Raw genomic sequence first — 15,699 nt, forward strand, 5'->3', positions numbered from 1 at the left:
TGTTTTTCTCTCCTTCAATGATTTCCAAATTCCTTGGTCTTAAATCCTAACTTCCCGATACTCAGGAGGGTTTGTTCCAAATTCACCTTTGTTTATGCAACTAAGGCTTCTTATTTCGATCCCCGCTTCGATCTTTAGACATCACAACCATCACTGTAAGCCACAAAAGTGCAACATTCTGCAACTATAACCTCGACATTTGACAACTTCACACAAGATTCCACTGACAAAAGATGAACCCTAACAGTTACCCTGCAACCACTGTCCATATCTTCATACACTCTTATAAGTGCATAAAACATGACCACGAAGAACCTACGCCAAAAGAAATCCTTCACTTGTATTCAACATTCTAGTTGTCGCGATACTCTGTCTAACCTCTGATACTTACAAGCTCAACCAATGGTCTATGAACATCTGATCGCATGTCAACTACAAAGTCTCCTCTAAGCTGGCCCACTCACAGTACTTCTCTAGACTGGGGCGGATCCTTGAGAGACTGTGGCGGACACATCATTGCTTCTTCGAGTTTCTCTTAGGAAGATGCTTCCATTCCAATATAAAATCGTACAAATAGTCCATCCAATACTACCCCAAACTTATCTGGTTCTTCCTTTATCCGTTGTGCTACTCTGGTTCCATCAAGTCAAATACTTTTGAAATCCTCTGAGTCACGCTATATCCATAAACCACTTAGTCTCGTTACTCTTCTAAGATTTACTCAATTGTTTAATAACAACAGTTCCTTCTCGGACTTTTATGCCATCAATATACATTCTAGAGCCTTACACATACTCAATAGAGACTACTCCTTGAGTCTGAGCAAATTCCAAAATTAGGTCACTAATGATTCCACCAATTCGGGTTAGGTCCATTGATTACAAGTTGGTCCCGCGCTACGGTTTCTGAACATCTAAATCCAAATGCTCAACAGACAGAAGTTCGTTTTCCTTGCCGAATTCCAAGATTATAAATATTATGACTGCTCTTCGAATAGCTCATGTTGCTTAACCGGTATAACGAACCCTTCACCATCGCACTGCAACTTATGATAACTCTGTCAGCTTTACATAGTTTCCTCCCAACCATACACTTCATCCTCTTAATGTGATAACACCTCTGCTACTCCATGTGAATTACGAATATAACCATCCTTCCACAGTCACATTACATTCTCACAGTCACCTCTTTCCTTATCCGTCTCCGAATCTGGTACTAAGCTGACTACTTCGCTTGCATCCCCCAATGCATCATTTTGGCGGTTCAGATGTAGCTACAATGTAATAATCGCACTTCGCACCTTGAACATCTCTCTTATAGATTTCTTAGCACTTCCCAAAACCAAAGAGGTTTTGTTAAGTGTCAAAATATACTTATTTGTATATATATTTTGTGGCACTTATCAAGACTTTTGTTGATATTCGTTTGAATAATTTCTGTTTTATGTATAAATATGTATACTTTGTGGATAATTGTATTTTCATATACTTTTACACCTTTTGAATAGTTGTATTTTCATATACTTTTATACTTTTCAATAAAGTGTCGAAGACACGACTTCAAACGCGAAATTTTGAGCAACGAAACCAAGTCGTCAACAAATAAAGCTCAAAAAAAAGAATAATAAATCATCAATTTGGTTGATATTTTGTCATTGTTAGATAGGAAATTGAATAAGCTTTCTAACGCTTCGAACTGGGCGGAAATCAGAGTTACGGTTCTCAAGTTATGACATTCTTACTAAAGCTGATTTTTTCAAGACACCATTCAGCACGCGGCGCGAAAAGAGGACGCGGCGTGAACTGTGCGGTTTTCATAATCGTTAAATAGGGGCAGAAACATAAGTTTTAGGTCATGGTTTTGGGGTATTTGTTCCCAACCCATCAAACCTTCATTTTTTGGTCGAGATAGCTTAGAAAACATCATTGGAGCTTGCATTTGGATGATTGGAGGTGGATTGCTCATCAATCGGATCTGACAACCCGTGAGATGTTTGGTTTATCTTCTTCTTTTCTCTTTGTATTTCTCTTTTGTTGATTTTGTATGTAAATTACTCTAAACCCATGAATGTTTGTTACTCTTTCTACTAGTTGTATAAAGTTTGCTTTACAAATCTTAATCGATGTTTTCTTGATCTTTTTGCTTAAATGTTTTGGATTTGTGTTGTTGTAGAAATAGACATCATAAATCTTGATTAGGGAAGGAAATCTATTAGTTTCTAGATTCTAAAGATAGATTTAGAGCTAATAATCACGTGGGTATCGAAGCTTAATGCTTCTGTGTTGTTTGAGTCGGTTGAGAGATCGTCGACAAGAGTAAAATCCATATAATATCTAAGTGTAATGCCTCTGTGTTGTTCGATCGGTTGAGACATCGTCGAAAGAGCAATATAGTAGAACTCTCGCCGGTGTTGCAGAAATGGACATTGATGTGAGGGATATGTGATGATTCTGATAAGTATTGCAGATTGAGTACGGCGGAGTGATAAATCTATGTTTCTGAGGAGTAGTTTAGATTCAAACGAGATAAGTTATTCTCTATCAAAAATGAATTCTTTTTATGTTCATAATTATATTTTCCTTGTTTACTTAAAACCCATTTAACCCAAACTCAAGAACTAAGACTCCGTCGAACGGTAGTTCAATATCACTAATCTCTGTGGACATGATAAATTCCCGGATAAATATTTCCAAAATTTTTGTTGCTTGCCGCTTTACCGCTACCAACATGTTTCTGCTTCGCCAAGATTGACATACCTTCACTCATAGTATCTACATACACTCTTCCAGATACGTCACACATCAAGCTAATCCAGATACACTTCACCGATTTCATCACCAGTCGCCAATGTTAAAGGATAGCCACTTAATATAGTGACCAGGATATCATGATCACACATAAGCCCCACTTTAGACATACGCGCACAATTTCCAACTTAACACTTCATAAAGCAAGGACGTCCACAAGGTACAATCTGACACTAACTCACGCGCTCACGATCATTCAGAGTCTCCATAACAGTAGTATCGGATTTTGATCCATTTCACCATCTCCTATCTAATTAGCCCTCTACTATCGAGCGCGACATATGGATCCTTACCACACCTACCTTATAAGAGTCTGGGACTCGCGTCTTACGAGTAGCAAATCATAATTCTACCTTGAGTTTCAAATCGCCTCTGTCCTACACATGTCAGAAAAAGGATGACTCACGCATCTTGTGTATAATAGTGATACCGCTGTGTTATACCCGTCTGGTAGTACCAACATGGTGGTCCAACAAGAGACTGATTAGGAAGAGACTGAGCAAATTAGGATTTTGAGCCCCACAAAGGAATTCAACATTCTTCCATGATTCAAAGGGTTCTCCAACCAATACCAAGGATGGGTCAATACAAGATCAATCAACTTCAAATTCACCAGAGGCTCCAATTAGGGTTTTTGACCGAATTTCACTAGAGGGTTGACTTTTAATCAGGAGAAGGTTCCAAGACTCAAAATATGATTCAAGGGCATCTAAATCAACATTATAGTCTATCCATATCATTCATTTGAAAAGGAGAGCTTGATTCATTTGGAAATCACAAAACTGCAGTTCATTTGGAAAAAGTCAACTGAGCAAGTCAACCTTTGACTTTTGAGAAAAATAGTCAACTATGGACTTTTAAGGATCCAAATCATCTTCATATGGATATTGAAGACATTGGATCAAAGAAAATTCAAAGAATTCATCAAGAATCAAAAAGTCAACAAAAAGTCAAATTAGGGTTTTTAAGTGTATTTTGACCTAATTCATGGATCTCCAAATTTTGCTTACACACTCAAAAATCTCCCAACATGAAAGTTGTAGATCTTGGCAAAACAAACAAATTATCACATAGGAAATTTTTGCAAAAAAGGATTATTTTGAGAGATATGGAATTAAGAAGATAATTTTCAAAAGACTTCGAGAAATTTTCAAGTGTTTTACTTGGATTTTTTCTTAACTTTATGGCCATTTTTCTCAATGAACCAAAAAGAGTTTGAGCAAACTTTTAATCACTGAATTGAAGTGTGTAGCAAGGGCTTTCCAAAGAGCTAAGTAGCATGAATATTCATGGCTCCATTCATGAGATATGATTTTGTGAAGAAGGCACCATGAACACTTGAATTCAAGAATGAAGATGAAGAAGTTATGAATCAAAATCATTTTTAAATGAAAGATTCCTTTCTTGAAGTTCCTATAACTTGTTCACGACACAAAATTCAGAAGATTACACTTGCTTTTGAGCTATGGACCAAGTGGTTCAAGTCTTAACCAATGCATAATGCCATTTCAAGCATAAAGCCATGACTTCCATTTTGGAAAAGTGACTTTAATCACAAAGTCCACTCTCCTTGAGCTTCCAACTTGTTTCTTCTACACCAAAAGTAATTAAAATCCCACAAGAAAGCCTCTAAGATCATATCAAAGTCCTTGAAAGCATGCTTAAAGTTTGTACCATCCATTGAAATTATAACTTTCTCATTTCTTCACAAACAAGCAAGATGGTGTTAGAACAAGATTTGTTCTGATCAATATTCTTAGTTTTGATGATAACAATGTATATGAATTTTGTACGAGATAATTTGGTACTCTAATACTATGCAATTTCCATTTCAGGAATTATATAAAGAGTATGCACAAAATCAGCGCAAGAAGCACTGACTCAGAAGGTTCAGCATGCAACATCAGAACATGGTCTGGCAAGACATCAGAAGATGGTCAAGTAGAATCAGAACATGGTCTATGGAAGCATCAGAAGGACTTGAGATCAGAAGCAGAAGCACTGAAGTTCTCATGGTATCACGCTCAGAAGCACTTCAAGGTCGGAAGACAAGAAGATGCTCTGCACCAAGCTGTTTGACTCTGATGATATTCAAACATTGTTTACACAAACATCAGATCAGAAGCAAGTACTAGCTGGCAGGCTATGCTGACTGACAAAAGGAACGTTGAAAGCTATTAAAGGCAACGTCAGTAGATACAGCGAAAGCAAGGCTCGAGGTAGTTGACAAAAGAGTGAAACATTAAATGCAATGTTGTACGGATCACGCAAAGCATTAAATGCTCCCAATGGTCATCTTCTCAAACGCCTATATATTGAAGTTCTGATGAGAAGCTATGTTACAAATTACGAATTCTGAATACAACACTTGCGCAAATATACAGAAACATTGTCAAATTCAAAAAGCTCTCAAACTTCATCTTCAACCTCACTACATTGCTGTTGTAATATCTTATTGAGATTAAGCTTAAACTTAAGAGAAAATCATAGTTGTGATAATAGCTTTATAAGAAGCGTTGTAACTCTTAAAAGAATTAGTTTACATTAAGTTGTAAGAACTAGAGTGATCAGGTTGTTGATCAGAATACTCTTGAAAGTCTTTGAGGGTATCTAAGCAGTTTGTTCCTAGAGTGATCAGGTTGTGATCAGTATACTCTAGAAGACTTAGAAGTTGTCTAAGTGGAAAACCATTATAATCTTGTGTGATTAGTGGATTAAATCCTCAGGTGAGGTAAATCACTCCAAGGGGGTGGACTGGAGTAGTTTAGTTAACAACGAACCAGGATAAAAATCTTTGTGCAAATAGTTTTTATCTTACAAGTTTTAAAAGCTAAACTTATTCAAACCCCCCATTTCTAAGTGTTTTTCTATCCTTCATTTGGCATCAGAGCGCCGGTTCTAAGGTGCAAGCACTTAACCGTGTTTAGAAAAGATTCAGGAAGAGAAAAACGCTTAAGTCCAGATATCTGGTGAAAATCCAACAAATACATCTACATCTGGCTCTGCAGAGCAATACAATGGAAATGGTAATAATGGTTATACTAGACCACCAGTATTTGATGGTGAAAACTTTGAATACTGGAAAGATAAACTTGAAAGTTACTTCCTTGGTCTAGATGGTGACTTATGGGATCTTCTGATGGATGGTTACAAACATCCAGTGAAGGCTACTGGCGTAAGGCTTACAAGACAAGAAATGAATGATGATCAAAAGAAGCTATTCAAAAATCATCATAAATGTAGGACTGTTTTGCTGAATGCTATCTCTCATACTGAGTATGAAAAGATATCTAACAGGGAAACTGCCTATGATATATATGAGTCATTGAAAATGGCCCATGAAGGAAATGCTCAAGTCACGGAAACCAAAGCTCTTGCCCTAATCCATAAATATGAAGCTTTCAAGATGGAGGACGATGAAAATATTGAGAAGATGTTCTCAAGATTTCAAACGCTAACTGCTGGAATAAGAGTTCTGGACAAAGGCTACACCAAGGCTGATCATGTAAAGAAGATCATCAGAAGCTTGCCCAGAAGATGGGGTCCAATGGTGACTGCATTCAAGATAGCAAAGAATCTGAATGAAGTCTCTTTGGAAGAGCTAATCAGTGCCTTGAGAAGCCATGAGATAGAGCTGGATGCGAATGAGCCTCAGAAGAAAGGTAAGTCTATTGCATTGAAATCTAATTATAAAAAATGCACTAACGCTTTTCAGGCTGAAGAAGTAGATTCTGAAGAATCATAATCAGAAGAAGATGAAGATGAACTGTCCATGATCTCTAGAAGGGTAAACCATCTCTGGAAGAGCAAGCAAAGGAAGTTCAAGAGCTTCAGAAGTTCAAAGAATCCTGAAAGATGAGAATCTTCTGGAGGCAGAAGATTTGACAAGAAGAAGGTCATCTGCTATGAGTGCAATGAGCCTGGACACTTCAAGAATGAATGTCCAAAACTTCGGAAGGAGAATCCCAAGAAGAAGTTTCATAAGAAGAAAGGTCTTATGGCAACATGGGATGATTCAGAATCAGAATCAGACTCTGAAGGTGAGCAGGAAAACCTTGCACTAATGGCCACAGTGGATGACGGATCAGAATCTACATCAGAATCAGATTCTGAAGAGGTATTTTCTGAACTTTCTAGAGAAGAGTTAGTTTCCAGTTTAACTGAACTTCTGGAACTCAAGGCTCATCTTAGTATCAAATACAAAAAGCTGAAAAAGCTATTTGAATTTGAAACTAAGAAGCTGGAAGTGGAAAATTCTGAACTGAAGGAAAAAGTTTTAAAATTATCCAAAGATATTGGATCTCCTTCTGAATAAGAAAAATCCATTCCTAGTCTCAATCATATTCTGAAAGAATATGACTCGAGCTTCAGAAAGTTCCTATCTAGAAGTATTGGCAGAAGTCATCTTGCTTCTATGATATATGGTGTTTCTGGAAACAAAAGGATTGGCGTTCGCTATGAGGGTGATACCTCACAAAAATTTGAACCTGTTGATGATTTGAAAATCACATACAAGCCATTGTATGATCAGTTCAAATATGGCCACTCACATGATATTAGGCTCACTTCACATGCCAAATGTTTTAACACTTCACACACCAAGAAGTATGTGACACAACCTAAAAAATACCATGCTGCCAAACCTAAAGAATATCATGTTGTTCCTCCTGTTACTTATCATGCTAAACCCAAGTTCAATCAGAACTTGAGGAAAACTAACAAGAAAGGACCCAAGAAACTGTGGGTACCTAAGGAGAAGATAATTTCTGTTGCAGATATCCTTAGCAGCAAAGAAGACAAAGCACAAAATGTCATGGTACCTGGACTCTGGGTGCTCGCGACACATGACGGGAAGAAGGTCTATGTTCCAAGACCTGGTGCTTAAATCTGGTGGAGAAGTCAAGTTTGGAGGAGATCAGAAGGGCAAGATTATTGGCTCTGGAACCATAAGTATTGGTAACTCTCCTTCCATAACTAATGTACTTCTTGTAGAAGGATTAGCGCATAACTTATTGTCCATAAGTCAATTAAGTGACAATGGTTATGACATAATCTTCAATCAAAAGTCTTGCAAGGCTGTAAATCAGAAGGATGGCTCAATCCTATTTACAGGCAAGAGAAAGAACAACATTTATAAGATTGATCTTTCAGATCTTGAGAAGCAGAAGGTGACTTTCCTTATGTCTGTTTCTGAAGAGCAATGGGTCTGGCACAGAAGATTAGGACATGCTAGTTTGAGAAAGATTTCTCAGATTAACAAACTAAATCTGGTCAGAGGACTCCCAAATCTGAAATACAAATCAGATGCTCTTTGTGAAGCATGTCAGAAGGGCAAGTTCTCCAAACCTGCATTCAAATCTAAGATTGTTGTCTCTTCCTCAAGGCCGTTAGAACTTCTGCACATTGATCTGTTTGGACCATTCAAAACAGCATCTGTCAGAGGGAAGAAATATGGATTAGTCATCGTAAATGATTATAGCCGCTTGACATGGGTAAAGTTCTTAAAACACAAGGATGAGTCTCATTCAGTGTTCTTTGAATTCTGCACTCAGATTCAATCTGAGAAGGAGTGCAAAATCATAAAGGTCAGAAGTGATCATGGTGGTGAATTTGAGAATAGATTCTTTGAGGAGTTCTTCAAAGAAAATGGCATTGCCCATGATTTCTCTTGCCCTAGAACTCCACAGCAAAATGGAGTTGTAGAGGGAAAGAATAGGACTCTACAAGAAATGGCCAGAACAATGATCAATGAAACCAATATGGCTAAGCACTTCTGGGCAGAAGCAATAAACAATGCATGTTATATTCAGAATAGAATCTCTATAAGACCTATTCTAAATAAGACTCCTTATGAATTGTGGAAGAACAGAAAGCCCAACATTTCATATTTTCATCCTTTTGGATGTGTTTGTTTTATTCTGAATACTAAAGATCATCTTGGTAAGTTTGATTCTAAGGCACAAAAATGTTTCCTTCTTGGATATTCTGAACGCTCTAAAGGCTACATAGTATACAATACTGAAACATTGGTTGTAGAAGAATCAATCAATATCAGATTTGATGATAAGCTTGGTCTTGAAAAGCCAAAGCAGTTTGAGAATTTTGCAGATATAGATATTGATATATCAGAAGCTATAGAACCAAGAAGCAAAGTTTCAGAAGCTGAAAATCTCAGAAGCAAAGAATCAGAAGATCAAGTTGCTGCATCTTTAGAGAATCTCAGAATTTCTGAAGAGCCAACCGTCAGAAGATCTTCTAGACTCATCTCAGCTCACTAAGAAGATGTGATTCTTGGAGAGAAAGATGATCCTATCAGAACTAGATCATTTCTAAAGAATGGTAATCAGAATCAGTAACCAGAATCAGAAGATGAAAAGCTATATTCATCATCCGAAGCAAATGCAATGAAACACAGCTGTCATCAAGTGTTTTTGATGGTGAACACGTGTTTGCACGGATGGTAAAATCGTGAGTGAATCTCATGGGACGCCGCCCTAGGTAACTGTGTAAATCATTTCAATTACCACGTTCTCTCACCTAACGTCACTCATCATTTAATGCAGTTGATTTCATTTGATTCTGTAACTGTTCATTCTCATAATTTTATTGCATTCTTTTTCAAATCCGCCTCTATAAATATATTTCAAATCATAACGTTTATCCTTTTCGCTCCCATTCTCTCTCTCCTTGTGCATGCACTTTTGTAACTTCTTTGCCCTTTTCTCTAACCCTAAGCGCAAACCCAGAAGTATCTCTTGCAATCTCAGTACTGTTTCAATGGCACCCTCATCGTCTCTCAACGCTGGTTCATCTGCTCCTCTCCATTTTCAAGATGAAGATCAGCAAATCGTTCCGGTTATCTCCTGCTCTATTCCCAAAAAGGAGTTGAAAGTTATATGTGAACTTATGGTAGACTTTGACAGTCTTGAAGAACATGAGTTTCATCTTAAAGAAGATATCATATTTCAAGGATGGACTTCTTTATTTGCTGAGTTATGTGGACCGGTTTACCCAGATCTTGTAAAAGAATTTTGGGTGCACGTTGTTGTAGCTCCAAAGTCTATTCTGTCTTTTGTTCATGGAAAGTGTGTGGTCGTTACTAAAAACATCCTCAGAATGATGTTTGATCTAAGAAACCCTGAGGGTGCTCATGAAATTAATCTAAGGGCTGATTGGGATGAGGTGTTGGCTACTCTCTATAAAGATGTGAAGAAAACTGATCGTGTCAAGGGCATGAAAGATCTCTACAAAATCTGGACCAAGATTCTTCTGGGGTGTTTCTATCACAGGAAAGCAACCCATTCTGCAGATTTTGTCAACAATGAGCAGAAATACATTCTGTAATGCATTGCCACTCAGAAGAAGGTTGATGTTATCTACATAATCTTCAACCACATGTGGAATGCTGTGAGGGATTCCAGAAATGCTTTCAGAAAAAAGAAGTGTATTATTATTCCTTTTGGAAGAATTATTACAAATCTTTTGGTTCATTCCAAGATTGTTGAGGACCTGGAAGCTCAAGGGACCATCAAAGATCTTGTTGTTGATACTGGAAGTTGCTTGAATGCTCTCACCTTGAGAAAGATGAGTGTTATTGATATTATCATACAAACCCTTCAACCTCTTCCTGGAGCAAGAAGCAGAAGAGATCCTGTTCTTGCTGACTTTGAGTCCTTCTTCAGAAGTGAGCTGCCAGGAGTTAGAACTATATATCTGAACTCACTCAAAGAAGAAGAAGGCAAAGTTGCTCCTGCTAAAGGTGGTCGCAAGAAATTTTCCACTTCCAGGCCTGCTGCTTCAGAAGATGTTTCAGAAGCTGCACCTGAAGCTATTGTCAAGAAGAAAAGAAGAACAAAGAGAAAATTTGATCATCCTTCTGTTAACCAGGAAAAGGTAGTCCAAAGTGTAGTTGCTGCTACTGATGTTGTTGAGAAAGCTGCTCAAGAAGAAGAAGTTGTAGTTGAAAATAAAGATAGAGAAAAAGAGACTGCTGAAAAGAAGAAGAAGAAGAAGAAGAAGAAGAGAAAAATGAAAAATAAGAATGTGGAAAGTGAAAAGGCTGTTGAAAATAAGGAGACAAGAAAAAGAAAATTAATCATTGATGATTCGGATGAAGAAGAAGAAGCTCAAGAAGCTGTGAATCAGCCAGAAGGAATTATTCAAGGACCAACAACTCAAGTAGTTGAAGGTCAGAAGGCTGTTGATAATGAGAAGGAGAGACTGGAATCTGCCAGAAGAAGAGAAATTTCTCTTAGGAAGGCAAAGATTGTGGAAGAGCAGAAGAGTAAGAAGCAGAGGAAACTGGAGGCTGTGGTTGAGGCCATTCAGAAGGTATCCAAAGGTATACATCTCTCTGAACCTGATTCTGTTCCTGCTTTACGTTTAAAAGTTGCACCAATAAACGTTGCTCAAACCCCTGAACCAGTAAATCAACCAGAAAAAGCCCCATCAGAATCACCCATAAATATCCATGTTCTCACACCTCCTTCTTCTCCTGTAACCAATACTCTTACTCCTCCTCACTCACCCATCACAAATGTTCCCATTCCTTCATCTCCACCCACAACCAACCTTGCTTTTGACCAGGCCATTGAAACCCCTGTTCTTGACATCCAACCCCTTCAAACTCTCTTTCCACCTCACACAAATATATCCACTTCTCAACCCCCACCTCATGCAAACTATGAACCCATTCGTTCCACCTCTCAAAATAATCCTTCTGTATCAGATATTCCAGATTCTGCATCACATGAGCAATTGCTCCGTGACTGCAATTACACACCCAAGCCTCGTCCTGAAGCTGAGCTGGTAGTGTTAGATTCTGAGAATGAAGCAGAATCATCCTTCCGTTTAGATAGAGAGCCTCAACCTTATTCTATCCCAAACCCAGATTCTCCCATAACCAAAATTAAATCCCGCCGAGCATACCCTATTGGTGTAATATATGAAATGGTAAAGAGGAATATCAGAAGAGTCTTTGATACTCTCAGAATAGTTGAACATGCGGGATTAAATGATGTTGCTATGCGAAAATTTTGGAGAATCTTCCGAAGAAAAGCAAATGCTTATTTTGAAGAATTTCAGGAAATTTGTGTAGAACTTGCTCCACGACCTTGTGAAATTCTGAGGCCCTATGAAGACTTTTGGTTCAGTCGTCTTGGAGGGAGATATTGCTTTGAAGAGAAGAAATTCATTGATGAACTTGTAGAAGCGCGAATTTATGGGGAAATGGAAGCCAATCCTTGCAGGGATATTGTGGTCTGTGATAACACGATTTTATATCGTATATTTAGCCTAAAATCCATAGATATTTATAGCATTTTCCGTTTATTATGTTAATTTATTATGATATTACGCGTGTATTTGCTTTATTTCAGGTTTTACACTTCAATTTCGACTATTTGCGAAAAGGAAAGAAAATTGAGCTTAAATGACCAATATTTATGCCTAAAAGATGAAAAGGGAGTGCTGAAGTGAAAGAAGGGTGCAATTAGGACCCAAAAGGCCCAAAAGAGATATTCAGCCCACCATGAATCAAAAGGTGCGTGGCCCAGACCTGCAAGCAAGTGGAGACGCACGTCTCCACGTTCTCTTCAGCCACGTCACCAAGAGGAGACGCCCGTCTCCAACTGCCCGAGATTTTCTCCACTTGAGACGCACGTCTCAAGTCTTCCTGAAGAAACGGAGACCCACGTCTCCACGCCCAGTCTGCAGAAAGTTCCTCAATTCACGGATTCCAACTGCAAACCTCCTCCTATAAATAGGACCTGCTATCCCACTTCCAAAGGGTCCGATTTCCTGCCAACGAAGTGCTGCCGAAATTGTACCGCGAACCGCTTTTCCTTATTCTGTTTTCATTTAACCGTCTATTTTCTCACAACGATTTCTACACTGGAAATTGTTGTGAACTTTTCATAGATCTAGCCTTACGTTAGATTTATCGCTTTATTCCCTTGTTTTTATTTTCTGCCATTTAAATTCCGAAGAACGATCCAGCCAACCTGTGGTGGAAGTTCGAGTACTTCAAGATTCAATTCAATCCAGATTTATTTTAATTCAGGTTTTTTATTTACCGCCTTATTTATATTATTTATCTGCATGATATATTATATGCCATTTAATATGCTTATTATTATGAACCGAACCAATATATGTATGTTTAATCATATTAATATGTCTGGCTAAAATACTAAAGGTGTCGGTATGTAAAGTAAGTTAACCGTAGGGATCCGAAATAAATTGGCTTAAATTATGTTTTATTAATTATCACTTATTTTTGGTTTATATGTCTAGTTTAATTAGTAAGTCTTAAAACCAATAGAGCGAAAGTTTGAGGGATTAGGACGGTCAAAGGTTAAAATCAATAGAGCGAAAGTTTGAGATCTTTAACTGGATAGTAGACATAAGACATTAGTTTTAAGGATGGCGAAAGCGTATTAAAACTAATTGGAACTTATTTATTTTCAAAAAGTGTTTTTACACCCGAATGGGATGGCGAAAGCGTACGTTAGGGATATTAGCATGTTCCGAGTCAACAGAGCGAAAGTTTGAGATTAGGAGATTTAAATAGATAACAACCTCGTAAAATAGGCATTTTATTAATTACATTGTTTCCAAAAAGCTCTTCTAAAATCTAATGGGATGGCGAAAGCGTACATTAGGATTAGGATAGTAGTCTGAATCAACAGAGCGAAAGTTTGAGACGAGGATTTTTAATCAATTGGAATTAGTAAAGATTTTTAATTTAATTATGCAAAAGCCAATGAACCTTCGGATTACCTTTAGTTAAACGAAATACATACTGATACCTGTCTTTTATTATTATTCTTTATTCTCTCACAATCACTTTCCCTTAGGAACAATCGAAATTTTAGTACTCCTAGCTTTACATAGTAACCTTAGATAACGGTAGATCGATTCATAGTCCCTGTGGATTCGATATCTTTTAAAACTACACGACACGACTGTGCACTTGCAGTTATCAGATTTATAGACACGTAAAGTCGCGATCAAGTTTTTGGCGCCGTTGCCGGGGACTATTTAAGTCGATATCGTAACTCACTGTTACACCGTAGAGACTAGGATAATTCTTCCCTTTCTTTTTGAACGATTGTATGCCAAATACTCGTTCACAAGGAGGAGACTTAATACAACGAATTAACGAGATCGAACGTTTCATTAACGTTAAACGTCGAGCTCGCAACCTTCCCGAAGTAGCAGAAATTCCGATTAATCAGGAATTGAATTTTACTGATCAAATCAATCAAATCACCCCGAAGTTAGAGATGGCTGCTATTCGTCCTCTTAGAGACTATGCCGCTCCTTCGCGCGCTGAACCGCATTCAAGTATCGCACCACCTGCGATTGAAGCGAACAATTTCGAACTGAAACCTTCACTGGTCCAAGCTGTTCAACAGAATCAATTCTCTGGAAGCCCAGTAGACGACCCCAATCTCCATTTATCCGTGTTCGTGCAATACGCCGACACTATCAAAGCCAACAACGTTAGTTCCGAAGCTATTCGATTACGCCTTTTCCCTTTCTCCTTGAGAGATAGAGCGAGAGCGTGGCTTCAATCCCTGCCTTCCAATTCCATAACAACGTGGGACGAATTGAAGAGAGTATTCTTAGCAAGATACTTTCCGCCTAGCAAGACTGCTATGCTTAGAGGTCAAATCAACGGATTTACCCAGAAAGATAACGAATCGCTCTTCGAAGCTTGGGAACGTTACAAGGACATGCTTAGAATATGCCCTCATCATGGACTCGAACCATGGCTGATCATCCATACCTTTTATGGTGGTCTCTTATATAACACTAAAATGACTATAGATGCCGCTGCTGGCGGAGCATTAATGGACAAACCCCATGATGAAGCATACAAACTCATAGAGAACATGGCACAAAACCATTACCAATGGGGAGGAGAACGCGCCGCTCTAGAGAAAGCCCAAACCAAAGGAGGAATGTACGAAATTAGTGGCATAGACCGCGTTAACGCTAAAGTAGACGCTTTAACTCAAAAGATCGAGAATTTAACCATCACTCCTTCAGCCACCGCTGCCGCTGTAGCACCTAACTGCGAGATTTGTGGATTGACTGGGCATGTAGTTGCTGAATGCCAACTCTTGACTGGAGTCCCATCTGATCAAGTAAATTACGCTCAAGGAAACCCTTATTCTAACACGTACAACCCTGGATGGAAAAACCACCCGAACTTTTCTTATAAGAACAACAATGCGTTGTACGCGCCTGGACAAGCACCTGCTGTACCACCTGGCTACCAAAAAGCGCCTGTAGCTGCTCAAAACACCCCTAGGAAGTCAAACCTAGAAATCATGATGGAGAACTTTATAGCTTCCCAACAACAAACCAATAAAGACTTCCTGAATCAAAACATCCACAATAGCGAGCAACTAAAACAACTATCGAACAAAGTAGATGCTTTAGCTACGCATAACAAAATGTTAGAAACTCAAATCTCACAAGTAGCTCAACAACAAGCACCTACTGCTGCCCCTGCTGGCACGTTTCCTGCTCAACCACAACCTAATCCTAAAGGACATGCGAACGCGATAACACTATGAAGTGGAACTAATTACGATGGACCCATAGATCCTAGAACCCAAAACGTACCCATGTCACAACAAGAGCCAAAGGAAACCCAAAAGAAAACAACCGACGAACAAACTGCTAAGACTAAAGAGAACAATAACGAAGTGGAACCCGAAAAAGAGAAACCTTATGTTCCACCACCACCTTATAAGCCACCAATTCCTTACCCTCAAAGATTAGCCAAATCAAAAACCGAAGCGCAATTTAAAAGATTTGTAGAACTTCTGAAGCAATTAAACATAACCATACCATTCACAGAAGCCATAACTGAGATGCC

The 15,699-nt window shown here is 38.4% G+C and overlaps 1 non-coding gene across 1 annotated transcript; it reads right to left on the minus strand.

Moving 5' to 3' along the window:
* Window positions 1-14,467: 14,467 nt before the first annotated feature.
* Window positions 14,468-14,574, minus strand: LOC131629678 (small nucleolar RNA R71). Its single transcript, XR_009292074.1, has one exon. It is a non-coding gene; the product is annotated as a small nucleolar RNA R71 (small nucleolar RNA).
* Between the last annotated feature and the right edge of the window lie 1,125 nt (window positions 14,575-15,699).

Source organism: Vicia villosa, unplaced genomic scaffold, assembly GCF_029867415.1.
Source record: "Vicia villosa cultivar HV-30 ecotype Madison, WI unplaced genomic scaffold, Vvil1.0 ctg.000589F_1_1, whole genome shotgun sequence".
Taxonomy (NCBI): Eukaryota; Viridiplantae; Streptophyta; class Magnoliopsida; order Fabales; family Fabaceae; genus Vicia; species Vicia villosa.